Source organism: Dendrobates tinctorius, unplaced genomic scaffold (genome assembly GCF_039654945.1).
Source record: "Dendrobates tinctorius isolate UK_male_01 unplaced genomic scaffold, ASM3965494v1 ptg000060l, whole genome shotgun sequence".
Classification (NCBI taxonomy): Eukaryota; Metazoa; Chordata; class Amphibia; order Anura; family Dendrobatidae; genus Dendrobates; species Dendrobates tinctorius.
Window position 1 is genome coordinate 65,050,010 of NW_027361728.1, and position 16,071 is coordinate 65,066,080.

At 49.0% G+C, this 16,071-nt stretch overlaps 1 protein-coding gene across 1 annotated transcript in view; it reads left to right on the forward strand.

Annotated features, from left to right (window-relative positions):
- The first annotated feature begins 574 nt into the window (after nucleotides 1-574).
- The window catches only part of PLCH1 (phospholipase C eta 1), a 370,702-nt gene continuing 355,205 nt past the window's right edge, over nucleotides 575-16,071 (forward strand). Inside the window, exon 1 of the mRNA XM_073579023.1 lies at nucleotides 575-724. The gene's annotated coding sequence lies outside the window, so the exon portion shown is untranslated. The remainder of the gene's footprint in view (nucleotides 725-16,071) is intronic.

The following is a 16,071-nucleotide window of genomic DNA, read 5'->3' on the forward strand; positions in this document are numbered from 1 at the left end:
CATGAAAGCCTGGAGCCAGCCCTCCCCCCCCACAAATTTAGCCAAATAACCCCCATTTTTCAATGCCTATTATTATAAAGTAAATTAAGGTTGAAAAGCTTCAGTAATCAGAATTGATGTTTTTGGCATTGAAATGGGCACTGTGGGTGTATTTCCTGGCCTCTACTCCCTGCCGACTTTGCTTCCCCATTGACTTGCATTGGGTTTCGTGTTTCAGTCGGCCTCCGACTTTTCACGATAATCGGACGATTTCGTTCCACCCAACTTTTGCGAAAGTCGTGTTTCATGAAACCCGACTCGACCAGAAAAAAGGAAAAGTCGCTCATCTCTATTAGTGACATATGATATAAGTTATATATAATATTACTGACATACCATATGAGACATATAATATATGATATAAGGTGTATATCATGTTAGTGACATATGACATAACATATATAATATTAGTGACATAAGCTATTCCACATCGGTCACATACAGTGACACAGGATGCCGGTGATGAGGTCAGTGCTGGGGAGGTGGGCAGTCCCGGCTGGTGCTGGGGAGGAGCGGTGCAGGTGCGGGGCGGCTCCAGTCCTCAGGTCCCAGCTCCGGGATTTCCCGTCCACCTTCTCCGCTCGCAGTTTGAACTGGCTGAGAGCTGGTGGCGGCAGCGGCTGAGAGCGGTCACCGGGGATGTGACTCCTCTGTCCTGACCGGAGCCGCTCCTTACACGTGTGAGGTGAGTGCTGCACCGGAATCCGGCCTGTGTGACCGAGTCCTATTGTGGGGCTCAGCCGGTAATATGTGACCCTCCACCTGTTCATAGGACTCTACAACTCTCGAGGTGCCCTGACAGCGGCCATGCTGGGAGTTGTCGTCCCATTGTTTCTCTATGTGATGAGCTCCTCTCAAGTGCACTGATAGTCGCTATGCTGGGAGTTGTAGTCACTCTGCAGCTTTATGGGATCAGTTGTTTCTCAGGTGCTCTGACAGCTGCCATGCTGGGAGTTGTAGTTCCACTGTTTCTTATGTGATGGGCTGTTGTCACGTGCACTGACAGCTGCCATGCTGGGAGTTGTAGTTCCACTGTTTCCTATGTGATGAGCTGTTGTCACGTGCACTGACAGCTGCCATGCTGGGAGTTGTAGTTCCACTGTTATGTGATGGGCTGTTGTCACATGCACTGACAGCTGCCATGCTGGGAGTTGTAGTTCCACTGTTTCTTATGTGATGGGCTGTTGTCACGTGCACTGACAGCTGCCATGCAGGGAGTTGTAGTTCCACTGTTATGTGATGGGCTGTTGTCACGTGCACTGACAGCTGCCATGCTGGGAGTTGTAGTTCCACTGTTTCTTATGTGATGGGCTGTTGTCACGTGCACTGACAGCTGCCATGCTGGGAGTTGTAGTTCCACTGTTATGTGATGGGCTGTTGTCACGTGCACTGACAGCTGCCATGCTGGGAGTTGTAGTTCCACTGTTATGTGATGGGCTGTTGTCACGTGCACTGACAGCTGCCATGCTGGGAGTTGTAGTTCCACTGTTTCCTATGTGATTGGCTGTTGTCACCTGCACTGACAGCTGCCATGCTGGGAGTTGTAGTCCCACTGTTCCTCTAAGGGTATGTGCACACGTTGCGGATCCGCAGCAGTTTTCCAAGGGATGTACAGTACCATGTTATCCTATGGAAAATCAAATCCGCTGTGCACATGCTGCGGAAAATTCCGCGTGGAAACGCAGCAGTTTATTTTCCACAGCATGTCACTTCTTTGTGCAGATTCCGCAGCATTTTTACACCTCTTCCATTCTAGGAATCCGCAGGCGAAATCTGCAGGCATTTTGACCTGCGGCTTCTGCGTGGAAAAATCCACAGACGAATCTGCAATGTGTGCATATACCCTAAGAGATGAGCGATTTTCACGTGCACTGACAGCGGCCATGCTGGGAGTTGTAGTCCCACAGTTTCTCTATGTTTTGAGCTGTTGTCACGTGCACTGACAGCGGCCATGCTTGTAGTTGTAGTCGTTCTGTTTATCTGTGAGTTGTTCTAATGTGCACTGACTGCGGTCATGCTGGGAGTTGTAGTCCTTCTGTTTCTCTGTGTGATGAGCTGTTCTCATGTGCTGGGAGTTGTAGTCCTTCTGTTTCTCTGTGTGATGAGCTGTTCTCTGCGCCACGTGTCAGCTTTGCTTTGGGTGATCACATCTGTTTACTGTAAATCTTCCCTGCCCCATTATTAGGGAGCTAGAGGGGACGGCACAATCGGATGATGGGGCTGATCGCTCCATGTGTTTCATCCCTTCTAAATCTCTACAACTTTGAGACTTTTCTCTTGTTTCCAAGGATCACAGACCGGGACCCCATTAGGACATGACAGCCCTGGATCTGCCATAGACTTCGGGTCCCTGATGCCCGGTCTGTGGTCCCTGACATCTGCCTTGGGGAATTTCTGACCGCCTGGTCCTTTGTTCCTTATGAAGATGATCTGTGCCATATGTCCGTGACGCTGATTATTATCCCCTGACCCCGACTGACTGCGGTAATGGAGAAATCAGCAGGAGCCGTCTGTGGCCAATTTATTATAGCCGAGGACTGATAGTAATGATCCTCTGGGGTGACCGTGTCGGTGTATACTGTATGGATCCCATCCAGACAGAGACAGCAGGGGGGGGTCCCAACCCAGGGCCCGTACTGGATCCTTATCTCCCCCAACAATCATCAGTCGGGGGCTCCCACACATATAAGACTGTCATCTGAACCCATCGATAGTGGCGGGTTTGGCGAACATGGGTCTAAGGTCAGACTTGATGGACCTCCGCCTTTTTCGACCTATGTAACTATGTTATTACATCAATGTAGACTGTAAGTTAGATTTTTTGGCCTTAGCGCATCGTAGGTTGCACCATGACCCTACATTGCGCTGTGACATAGCAGGGTCTTTGGCCAGTTGTAGCCCACCCTAAGCATGCTGTATGATTTACTGACTACTTTCCCGATGTTACATTCTGTCCTCCCCACCATATTACTATAGACGTGGATATACGGCCAACTGTGGAGGAACGGTCACTATTGTAACTCCCTAAACACTGTACCGTGTGTTCTACAAAGGACGGGATCAGATTCCCGGAGCCCTGTGTGCAGACAAGGGTGCACTGTACTGTAATGCATTATTAAAGCTCGGCTCCTAGGGTCGGGGCTTCCAATTAAGAAGCCTTTATGTTTTATTCACAGTGATCTGGCCTTCAGCGCTAATCTCAGGCTCAAGCTTAGGCTTTAATGCCACAGCAAAGTTCTGACCTCATTCACAGTTCAGGTTTGGGTTGTGCAGATCGTAATAACATATGTGGCCGCCACTGGCTTTGATGGCTTCCCTGCTCCTTGCTGTATAATAAAATGCACTAGTTAAAAAGGGATTGGGAGGAGAGCAAACGTTAGAAGAGGGAGATTCCCAGCAAGTGTTGTTAGCAGGGAGGAACAAAAGCTTTATGGGAAGTGAAGCAGGTCTGATTGTGAGCGCAGCTGTCACTGCGGGGTTCTCACACTGGATCCCACAAGACTTCCAGCCCGCCCCATACATTGTTCATCAATTACGGCAAAAATGTCATCAGAATCCACAGTACTTATCGACATATACAAGGAACATGACGTCCAGGCGTGAGATGTTGGCACGTGCTTCAGATATGAATGTGCAATCATTAACGTAATCCAGAAGCCACAAGAAGCAGGAGACGTCCGCCCTCTCACCTGGAGACGGAGCAGGAGACGTCCGCCCTCTCACCTGGAGACGGAGCAGGAGACGTCCGCCCTCTCACCTGGAGACGGAGCAGGAGACGTCCGCCCTCTCACCTGGAGACGGAGCAGGAGACGTCCGCCCTCTCACCTGGAGACGGAGCAGGAGACGTCCGCCCTCTCACCTGGAGACGGAGCAGGAGACGTCCGCCCTCTCACCTGGAGACGGAGCAGGAGACGTCCGCCCTCTCACCTGGAGACGGAGCAGGAGACGTCCGCCCTCTCACCTGGAGACGGAGCAGGAGACGTCTGCCCTCTCATCTGGAGACGGAGCTTGGCAGAGATTCCGTTTTTACAACCTCTGGCAAAAATTATGGAATCACCGGCCTTGGAGGATGTTCATTCAGTTGTTTAATTTTGTAGAAAAAAAGCAGATCATAGACATGGCACAAAACTAAAGTCACTTCAAATGACAACTTTCTGGCTTTAAGAAACACTAAAAGAAATCAAGAACAAAAAATGTGGTAGTCAGTAATGGTTACTTTTTTAAACCAAGCATAGGGGAAAAATTATGGAATCCCTCAATTTTGAGGTAAAAAATATGGAATCACCCTGTAAACATTCATTCCCAAAACTAACACCTGCATCAAATTAGATCTGCTTATTAGTCTGCATCTAAAAAGGAGTGAGCACATCTTGGAGAGCTGTTGCACCAAGTGGATTGACATGATTCATGGATCCAACACGAGAGATGTCAATTGAAACAAAGGAGAGGATTATCAAACTCTTAAAAGAAGGTAAATCATCACGCAATGTTGCAAAAGGTGTTGGTTGTTCACAGTCAGCTGTGTCTAAAATCTGGACCAAATACAAACAACATGGGAAGGTTCTTAAAGGCAAAGAAACTGATAGACCAAGAAAGGCATCAAAGCGTCAAGACCGGAAACTTAAAGCAATATGTCTCCAAAACAGGAAATGCACAACAAAACAAATGAGGAATGAATGGGAGGAAACTGGAGTCAACCTCTGTGACCGAACTGTAAGAAACTGCCTAAAGGAAATGGGATTTACATACAGAAAAGCTAAACAAAAGCCATCATTAACACCTAAACAGAAAAAAACAAAGTTACAATGGGCTAAGGAAAAGCAATCATGGACTGTGGATGACTGGGTGAAAGTCATATTCAGTGATGAATCGCGAATCTGCATTGGACAAGGTGATGAACCTGGAACTTTTGTTTGGTGCCATTCCAATGAGATTTATAAAGATGACTGCCTGAAGAGAACATGCAAATTTCCATAGTCCTTGATGATATGAGGCTGCATGTCAGGTAAAGGCACTGGGGAGATGGCTGGCATTACATCTTCAATAAATGCACAAGTTTATGTTGATATTTTGGACACTTCTTATCCTATCAATTGAAAGGATTTTTGAGGATGATGAAATCATTTTTCAAGATGATAATGCATCCTGCCATAGAGCAAAAATTGTGCAAACATTCCTTGAAAAAAGACACATAAGGTCAATGTCATGGCCTGCAAATAATCCAGATCTCAATCCAATTGAAAATCTTTGATGGAAGTTGAAGAAAATGGTCCATGACAAGGCTCCAACCTGCAAAGCTGATCTGGCAACAGAAATCAGAGAAAGTTGCAGCCAGATTGATGAAGAGTACTGTTTGACACTCATAAAGTCCATGCCTCAGAGACTGCAAGCTGTTATAAAAGCCAGAGGTGGTGCAACAAAATACTAGTGATGTGTTGGAGTGTTTTTTGTTGGTTTGTTTTTCATGGTTCCATAATTTTTCCCTCAGAATTGAGTGATTCCATTATTTTTCCCCCTATGCTTGGTTTAAAAAAGTAACCATTACTGACTACCACATTTTTTGTTCTTGATTTCTTTTAGTGTTTCTTAAAGCCAGAAAGTTGCCATTTGAAATTACTTTAGTTTTGTGCCATGTCTGTGATGTCGTTGTGTCCCCACATTTTTTTTCCATGAAAAACCGCAGTGTTTTACGATACCAGCAAATTGAATACGATTTCTGAAATGTCATGAACACGCTGCATGCTTTTAACTTGCAGAATTGGAGCCTAAGGTACACATCGGGTTTCTAAGGGGGCGCACTGCACCTAGAAACCCTCTGTGTACCTTAGTTACCAGCGCGCTGATGCAGGGAGTTGGTAACCAAGATACACATCGGGTTTCTAAGTGCTGCGCGCCCCTTAGAAACACGATGTGTACCTTAGTTACCAGCTCCCTGCATCAGCGCGCTGGTAACTAAAGTACACAGCGACGCCGCTCGCTCTGCGTCGCTGGTGCTGACGCTGGTGAAGCTATCTGTTTGACAGCTCACCAGCGATCATGTAGCGACTCACCAGCGATCCTGACAAGGTGATATTGTCGGGATCGCTGGTGAGTCGCTATGTGTGACGGGGCCCTTAGTCAAGCCTTATCTTGTTCCTTCAACCATTCCCAAATAATTTTCCAAGTGCTGAAGGACATATTGTCATGAAGGGGTCATAGAAGTGATGGTATAGACAAACTGATTTCTCCGACCACAGCATCTTCTCCCATTGGTCTATGGTCCCGTTTGATGCCCATCGTAGATGCTACTGGGTCGCCCTCCCAGGGCCGTGGGGTACTCAGTACCGGGCCGGCGGGATGTGTCACAGCAGCGGTGACCCGGTCCGTGGCCCTGGGCGCCCAATTAACAGGGGCGGACAATATGTATATGTGTAGGTGGGCACCACGAACAATATAACATAAATGCAGGAGCTGGGTGCAACACTGTGCCAGGGAGATTAAATGAAAAAAAAGGCGAAAAGAGACACAGGATAACATGCACACAACAGCAGAATGTTCATGTGAAAAAAGGCTTTTATTTGACATACAATAGCCAGGAAGGTCCAAGTGTACAATAAAAACAATTAAAAACCACAAATAGAACAAAAGTGGGCAGGTGAAGAAGTCATGCAGTATACAGAAAGAGAAATAATTATATCATTACATATTTCAAGTATGCATTCACAACAATGCCCTCTATCACCATAAAATATGCATAGAATATTTAGTATAACAGGGGAAGTTTGGAATGGTGTAGTTAATGGAATAGTTTGTGACGCCACCTGTGGTGTTCGGCAAGTAGGATGTTGAGCCGACGCTGCGTGCAGATCCTCTGGGGCTGGTGGTGTGATGCAGCCAAGATGGTGAAGCTCCCCACAGGTGGAGCTGTAGCCCCAGGGCAGTGTAGATGTAGGGGTAGAGGAGAGGCACAAGCGGTGTAGAAACTGGTACCCAGATGTAGCGGTGCTGGGTGTGTTGGCGCAGGAATCACTGGAGGACACCAGGGCTTGTAGTTCCAAAGCTTTACTCACAGTCTATAGTACACATACAGGTGCCAGCCTCCGTGCTGTGTCTTCCGGGTCAGGGACTCAATCAACCTCCAGGCCAGATGGAATGCTCCCTTCCAACACTCCACCAACATGTGCCTTTCTGAATGTCTCCTCTTATAGCGCCTTTAAGTGTGAAGTACTCCTAGTACTGAGTTACACTGGAGTGCCTCCTGACAGATGTTCCCAAGAACTCTACTTGTACGGCAGACAGCTGTAGCCTGCTTCGGCGACTCCTTACTCCTGAGTCCCGGCTCACTATCAATGTTGCTGTTGTGCCCCCAAGTCTTAGATGGGAGTAGTGCATTTACAGTCCAATACTCCACCGGTGTCTGCTGTAGGACCATTAGTATCCATACGACCTCGGGGACCGGGTCCCGGCTTTGCGCTTAGAACTTCTAGGCATGGTTCTTCCTCTAACCCACGTCCTCTGTTCCCTTTTACTCCTACGTTCCGTACTAGTCTTTCCTTCTTATGGAAGATCAGGTTTCAGTTCAATGTCTTTCTCCTTCTTTCCTTTCCCGTGCCAGCAGACCCAGGTCACTGAGATCTGCTGCAGCACCTCCTTCCTCCATCCCTCTCTCAGGGATCTTCTCTCCTCACTCCTCTCCACTCACCGACTGACTGACCCCAAATCCTAAACCTTCCCGCTCTTTTATGTATTCTAACTCCACCCGCCTCCCAGCACGTTTTGTGTTCCAAGCAGGGAGCCACCAAAGGTGCTCTGCTACACTCCAAGCAGGGAGCAATGTGGCTTTACTGAACAACCGTGTTGTGTGGGACGCAGGTGTTGGAGCGTGGTCAGGAGCCTCCAACTTACCTGGATGGTGGGGCACCACACCTCAGGAGGAGGTGCAGTACCTCTGTGGCGACTAAGCCTCTGGGGCGCCACACTTCCATGGTAGACGGGTCAGTCTGCAGCAAGGTTTGATGCCCTGTGTGATCGGACATTTCTATCATAACTATTAGGGCCCCGTCACACATAGCGACTCACCAGAGATCCTGACAACGATATGAAATTGCCAGGATCGCTGGTGTGTTGCTACATGATCGCTGGTGAGCTGCCAAACAGGCAGATCTCAGCAGCGATCAGCACCAGCGACGACGAGCGCACCTTCGCTGTGTACGTTAGATACCAGCGCGCTGGTGTAGGGAGCTGGTAACCAAGGTAAACAGAGGGTTTCTAAGCTCCGTGCGGCGCTTAGAAACCCGCTGTTTACCTTGGTTACCACCTCCTGATCGCTGGTCTCCCGCCTGCCAAACGCAGTGATGCGTGCTGGCCAGCGGGAGACCAACGATCAAAAAAATGTCCAGGGCTTTCTACAACGATCAGCGATACCCGGCAGGGGGGCTGGTCGCTGATAGGTGTCACACACAGCGATCTCGCTGGTGAGATCGCTGTTGCGTCACAAAACTTGTGACTCAGCAGCGATCTCGCTAGCGAGATCGCTGTGTGTGATGGGGGCTTTGGTGACCTTGTCAGCAATTAGTGTAAAAGTAGGTGTTCTGTGGGAGAGGACCAGATGGTCTAGCCATCCTCCTGCATGCACATCAGTGTGTCGGGGGAGCGTATTAACCTTTTACCAGGTCACTGGTTGTCCTTCATTGTATTGGTTTTGCTAGTTTCTAACCACTGCATAGAGGAAACTACAAAAGATCCTCCGTTTTGGAGATTCTCTGACCCAGTCATCTAGTTAACACAACATGGCACTTGTCAGAGTCGCTCAAATCCTTATATTTCTCACCAAGATAACGGCTCCTAACACATCAACCTCAAGAAGTGACTATACGTTAGCTGCTCAGTGTATCCCACTCCTTGATAGGTATCTTAGTAACTAGATAACAAATGTAATTTCCTTCCCGTCATTGGTTTCTACATTCTGGCCAGTGATAGAGAGGTGTCACTTGGGAATAATGATGCTGAGAAGATGACCATTTTCCTTGATGATTTTTCTGATGGAAATTGACCATTCCCTGCGCTGAGCAATTTTTGACACCAGAGATTTTTTACGCTAAATCCAGCCTGTGTTATTGGACTAAAAGAGAACGGTGCTCAGATCCCACTGATAAGGGGATTTAGCATGTTGGATTTTCTAAGGATGGATTTACACCAATTAACTGAGAAGCTAATGAGCAGTAAATAAGCCAATGACACAACTGCAGGAGCCAGATGTCGTATTGTACCTGGCAGCACAAGTTCTGGGTATCAATAGAAAATATCACAAGGTAAAGGCTGTACCCTACGTATGGGGAGATCTATGAGCGCGGATTGCTGATTTGGGGCCTCCACACTCCTTATGGAGTTCTCTCTCTGTAGCGGGATCATTGGATCGCATTTGCCATCTTGGCCTTGGCTGTACCAAGTTCTTTATATTTTTTTTTATTTTTGGTTACTACCTTAGAAATAAATATGTTTGATCCTGGAATTACACAAGCCGCTTTTGATGCAGTTTGTTTTCCCACTAAACCCATGTAGGTGCAATCATGATTGTGTATTTTTTGTGTCTGCATGTCTAGAATAATAAAACAAATGACAAATAATAACAAATATCGGTTTAGTAAGGCAAAACAGACCATGAAAGAGGTCATGACACAATTAGCCTTTTTTGCTAAAATCACAGTGCCCTCCTAGCTTGTGTAAGCCCACAATATAAACTACAAAGCTCATTATTTGTGTGGTTTACCCCTCCCCCTCCTACTTCTGCCCCTTCTCCCTTCTTTCACCTAAAAGCAAACTGGGCGTTCTTGCCTGTCCTACCATGTGGTGGAAGAACTTCATACATATATAATGAGTGATTGTTACAAAGCCAGCTTTACAGACTACTTGGGTGTCCATCAGGCATGGTAAAACCAAATATATGAAGATGCACATATAGGGCCCAATTTTCGTCCTGCCTCGACAAAGTGAGTGATTCTTGAGTAAAATGGGGAAGTGGCGACTGCCACTTGAAAAGTTGATCACAAGCAGCAATGTTGGCTACGCCACAAATATTACTCCAGTACGTTTCTCATCTGACACTACCAATTCATGAAGAGGTGTGCTCATCTTCATGAATCTGGAGCGTCTTGACTCCAGCACGCCTCCTCATCAAGACCCATCGGTCTTGATGTGTCGTTCCCATAGTGTATATAAACAAACATATATGTTTTATTTCACATATTTTGTGATGGCATGCCTGATGAGGAGACCTAAGCAGTATGGAAAGCTCTCTGTGTAATATCACTCATTTTATTTTTGTTAGCCATTAAAAGCTATCATAACTACAAGATTGTCATGGTTGTGTTGTCTGATAACCCGGCTCCAGGGGCTCCTTACCTGCTCCTAACGCTACGGGCGCCCTAAATATCCCTTCTCAGATTACTTCTGATGGTGAATATGCTGGGGCCACATACCTTGCTGATCTCCTGATTCAGAACTTATCTGTCCCCACCCAGGGAAGTGGGAAGGAATAGTGTATATAAATACACGAACCAGATAAACGATGAAGGATGTACAGGGATAATTGAAAATACCAATTGTACAAAATATGCACTCACAGACAGAGGGAAACACCGGAGAAATAAGGAAGGTAAACAAAATAATAGAGGATAGGGACTATGCACACAGTCAATCAACAGTCACAGAACAATTCTTCAAAACGCTTTTACCAACACCGAATCATCACCAGGTAGTACAAGACTTAACACTGGCAATCTAGATTGCAAGAGACCGGTGTCTATATAGGAAAGGGGAGTGGCCAATACTGAACAGCTGAAATCATCCAAGCAGGAAAGCTTCAGAGACTCTAAGCTCAACAGTTTAATTCCTGCACTGCTAGCAGAAACCTGCGCCATTTAATATGAATGTGAAGTGCTTCTGGTCAATGTAGGGGAAATCATACTCTAGGTGAGAATTGTTTTGTTTCCCTTTGAGAGCGATCAATCTTTTTTAACTGGCTGATATGGTATAAAAACTTTTTTTCCTTTATACTGTTTTACTCCTATTGCTATCTGAGAAACTATAGTTCCCAGAAGTGCCATTTGTCTTCTACCCGCTGCTGGTACCTTCCCCAGCTTCACCTCTACTCCACCATGGGTGCTACTCCTCTAAAAGTTCCTCTGCTATTAAGTGGTAGCGGGACCAGAGTACAGAAGAACAACCACAATAGAGAAACCCCAAACCCTATTGTTTTCATACTGAATCTTCTCCAACAAACTGATGCATCATTCTGCCCACAGATCGGGCAGCACAAACAGTGTCACATACTTCACTTAAATTCCTGGCTAGCTTTGCTCTCTTTTTCTGCCATGTTGGATTTGTATTGTGGCATCTTTTATGATCTCTACAGTTAGGTTCAAAATACTCTTTGATGTGTAAAAAGAATGTCTACCCCAAAATGAAGCCGGTCATAGAACATAGAAGCTGGGCAGATACATTGGCATATACTTTAGATCTCACCAAACCTCTCCATAGACATGCATGCTCGCCTCCGGGGAGAGTGCAGATGTTTACAGTCCCCAAAGGGATTCAGGTTGGTAATTCAATATGACAATTCTTCTTTACCTCCAAATCATTTTTCATGGTTTTTCCCTTACAATTTAGGTGGTCAGCTGGCTCAGTTTATATTACCCTGAAGATTGAGTGCCTTTCACGATTTTCTCCTTCGTCTCATTGGGGGACACAGGTACTGTGGGTGTATGCTACTGCCGCCTGGAGGCTGACACTAAGTGATAAAAAGAGGTTAGCTCCTCCTCCGCCGTATACACCCTCGCCCCGATTGCGGGCGGAAACCAGTTTTTTGCTTAGTGTCTGTTGGAGGCACACGTCGGTCTGTCTCAAGACTGATTTATTTATTTATTTATTTTCCGGATGTTCCATTTTTTCACAATGAAGATGAGATAGGGGCGACGGATCTTATGAAAGGGTCCGATCTCCCCAAACCAGCAACGGGTGAGCACGTGCGAATGTTCCTCCACGTATCCTCTCTGCCACGTGGGATATTGTCAGACCACGGAAATGAGATACAGGCGACGGACCCTATGGAAGGGGTCCGATCTCCCAAAACCAACAACGGGCGAGCACGTGTGAGTGTCCCTCCACGTATCCTCTCCCGCACCGTGGGACATGATGCCGGACTTAGCCCTGTCCACCCCAGGGTATTGAAGCCCTAGGCTGCACAGAGACACAAGCGTAGTCCGTGCGGCCCCCGCTGCCCCACCAATGCTAAGCATTGCGTCACGGTGGCCCCGCCCCCCGTGGCCTGGGTGGACACCGGAGGAAGTCTAGGCCCCGGCTTTAGGCCGGAACTAGGCCGCAAAGAAAAGACCGCTCCCAGGATCCTTCTTTTTCTTCCGGGGGCCAGCCTGCAGTACTGGCGCGCAGATTAAAGCAATGCCTCGCACGCTGAGGACACAGGGGACACAGGACTGGGGTAAGTTCTGCCCCCCAACCCCACGGAGAGACCACACTATCAGGAACAAGGAGCGCCCTCCCCCGGCGTTTTTTTTGTCAGCACGGAAACTTGACAGGTACAACATGTCAGGAAAATCTAAGACACATACGTTCTTATACGCTGCATGCATCTCCTGTCAGTCGGCTTTTCCGCAGGCGCAGACCAAACGGATATGCGAAGCCTGCGAGTCCGAATGCGCCCAGGAGCCCTCCCCTGCGACCGAGCCCAGTGTAACAGGTCCCCCGGAATGGGCGTTATCACTGTCACAGTCTATGGCGTCACGAGAGCAATCGATTCCCTTCGGGCCCCAGATAGGGGCAGGGACAGTAGCTCTCCTGTCTTAGAGGGGTCCTCTACCTCACAGGAGCCTCCGGCCTGCAGGGGCCGCTCTCACTCCAGGCAGGCGCATGGGAAGCGAGCTCACACGGCGGCTCTCGGTCCATCCGGTGCCTCGGCATCCGTGAGCTCTGCTTCCCGCTCCCCGTCGCCAGCAGTCGATAGCGAGCAAGGCTCGGACTACGACTCAGATATACCCCTTGACCTAGATAAGCCAAGTGATCAGGAAACGGTTGACAGTCTCATAGAAGCCATCAACCAGACTCTGGGGATGGATGATGATTCCACTCTGGCTGCGGGCCACAGAGTGTCATTTAAGCGTGTCAAGTGTCCCCATAGAGTATTTTGCACTCACCCTGAATTTGAGGACATAGTGCAAAGACACAGAGAATGGTTGGACAGGCGGTTCTCGGGTCAAAGGGCACTCGAGGCGAAGTACCCTTTTCCCCCCGGATCTCCGTAAAAAGTGGACGGAATCCCCAACGGTGGAGCCATCGGTGTCGCGCTTGGCTACAAAAACTCTACTATCTGTGCCTAGTGGTTCTTCTATTAAGGATCCCACTGACCGTCTCATAGAGAACTTAGATCGCTCAGTGTTTGAGGCATCAGGATTGGCGCTCTCTCCCTCGTTCGCAGCAACGTGGGTAGCCAAGGCCATGATTTCTTGGTCAGAGACTTTGAATAGAGCCTTGCAGGACCTAGACCTACCAGCTGAAGTATCAGAAATCCCAAATCAGATAGCCATGGCTGGGGACTACTTGATTAATGAATGCATCTTTACATGTGGCCAACTGCACGGCACTTGCAGCTGCAAATGCGATCTTCATTAGGAGAGCACTATGGTTAAGGACATGGCGGGCCGATTCAGCCTCAAAAAAGTCCTTGACAGCGCTACCTTACCAGTGTGGCCGTCTGTTCGGAGAGAGGTTAAATCAGCTCATCTCCGACTCCACAGGAGGCAAGAGCGGCTTCCTTCCTCAGCAAAAGGCCAAAACCGCCGTTTCGTCACCAGTTGCAGGCACGTTTTCGGGCCTTTCGCAACCCCTGGTGGATGACAGCGGCTAATTCCGCCGCATCAGGGCGTCCCAATCACAATAGGGACTGACAGGTCTCATATAGAGCCAACCCATTGGGGAGGATGCGTGCTAACCAGTCTAGGTCAAGAGGATCCAGGTCCCAAAGATCTTCAGCCAAATGACTCGGGGCATTTGTCAGGCGGCACCAGCAGGGTAGGCGGCCGCCTACTCTGGTTTCACCACGCCTGGCTCAGTTTTGCACACGACACATGGGTGAGAGAGCTGGTGTCCACAGGGTACAAGATAGAATTTCTCAGGTACCCACCAAGATGTTTTTTTTCTTTCCCATCTTCCCAAAGTGGATACCCGGGCAAGGGCTCTACTAGAAGCCATCGATTCGCTCAGTCACAACGGAGCTATTATTCCAGTACCGGAGAACGAGAAGGCGCAGGGCTTCTATTCCAACCTGTTTGCAGTCCCCAAAAAGGACGGGACTGTCAGGCCCGTTATGGATCTAAAGTTCCTGAACAGATTTATCAGGATCAGACATTTCCGGATGGAATCTCTCCGTTCAGTCATAGCGGCAATGGGGCAGGGAGAGTACTTGGCCTCTATCGATATCTAGGATGCCTATCTACATATCCCCATTTTCCCTCCACATCAAAGGTTTCTACGCTTCGTCATCAACAGTCTACATTTTCAGTTTGCAGCGCTGCCCTTTGGGCTAGCCACTGCCCCCAGAGTGTTCACAAAGGTCATGGCAGTCCCCATGGCCATTCTGCACTCCCGAGGCATAGTAGTATTCCCCTTCTTAGACGACCTCTTGGTCAAGAGCCCTTCAAGGCGGGCATGCGTGGAAAGTGTCAGCATCACGCTAGATACTCTTGCCCGCTTAGGGTGGTTGGTCAATGTAAAGAAGCCATCCCTTGTTCCTGCTCAGAGAATTTCCTTTTTAGGGATGACCTTCGACACTTGCCGAGGGTTGGTAATTCTCCCTCGAGACAAGGCCCTAGCCCTCCGGCAGGGGGTGCGGGTACTGCGCCAACCAGTCCCTCACACCATCCGTTTCGGCATGAGGATTCTGGGGAAAATGGTGGCAGCGATGGAAGCGATCCCGTTCGCCCAGTTTCATCTTCGTCCCCTGCAGCACGCCCTTTTGTCAGCCTGGGACAAGAATTCATTCACGCTCGATCATCGGTGCCGGTTGTCCTCTCAGGTCAGACAGTCACTAGAGTGGTGGACAATCCGTTCCCCCAGATCAGTGGCTGGTGGTCACAACAGACGCCAGCCTTATCGGCTGGGGAGTGGTTTTTCGCAACCACACGACCCAGGGACGGTGGTCTCCGCAGGAGGCTCGCCTCCCGATCAACCTGTTGGAGATACAGGCAATCCGGCTGACTCTGCATCGATTCCATCACCTTCTAGCAGGCCGCCCCATCCGGATTCAGTCGGACAACGCCATGGCAGTGGCTTACATAAATCACCAGGGGGGCACCCGCAGCAGGGCAACCATGCGCGAAGTAGGGCACATGCTTCGCTGGGCCAAGAGGAACCGCTCGCTGATATCGGCGGTCCACATCCCGGGGGTAGAAAACTGGGCGGCAGACTTTCTCAGCCGGCAGGGGCTTGCGTCCGGAGAATGGTAACTTCACCCAGAGGTTTTTCAGCAGATTTGCCAACGGTGGGGAACATCGGATGTGGATCTGATGGTGTCCAGGGTGAACACCAAGGTGTCCATGTTCGTTGCGCGGTCCCAGGACCCGCAGGCAATCGCCATGGATGCGCTGGTTATCCCATGGAATTAGTTTCGCCTCCCATACATATTTCCCCCGCTGCCTCTACTTCCGAGGGTCATTAAGTGATTCTGCTGGCCCCAGACTGGCCTCGTCGGGCATGGTACGCAGATCTAGTGTAGCTGCTCGTCGACATGCCATGGCGACTGCCAGAGCGCCCAGATCTACTGTCTCAAGGTCCGATCTGCCACCCGAACTCAGGGGCCCTGTGTTTGACGGCTTGGCCGTTGAATCCTGGATTCTGACGCAGGCGGGGTTCGGGCGCAAGGTGGTTGCTACGATGGTTAGCGCCCAAAAGCCTACCTCGGCACGAGTTTACCACCACACCTGGAAGGTTTTCTTTGCATGGTGTCGGGGCAACGGTTGTTCGCCACGGAGATTCTCCATCCCT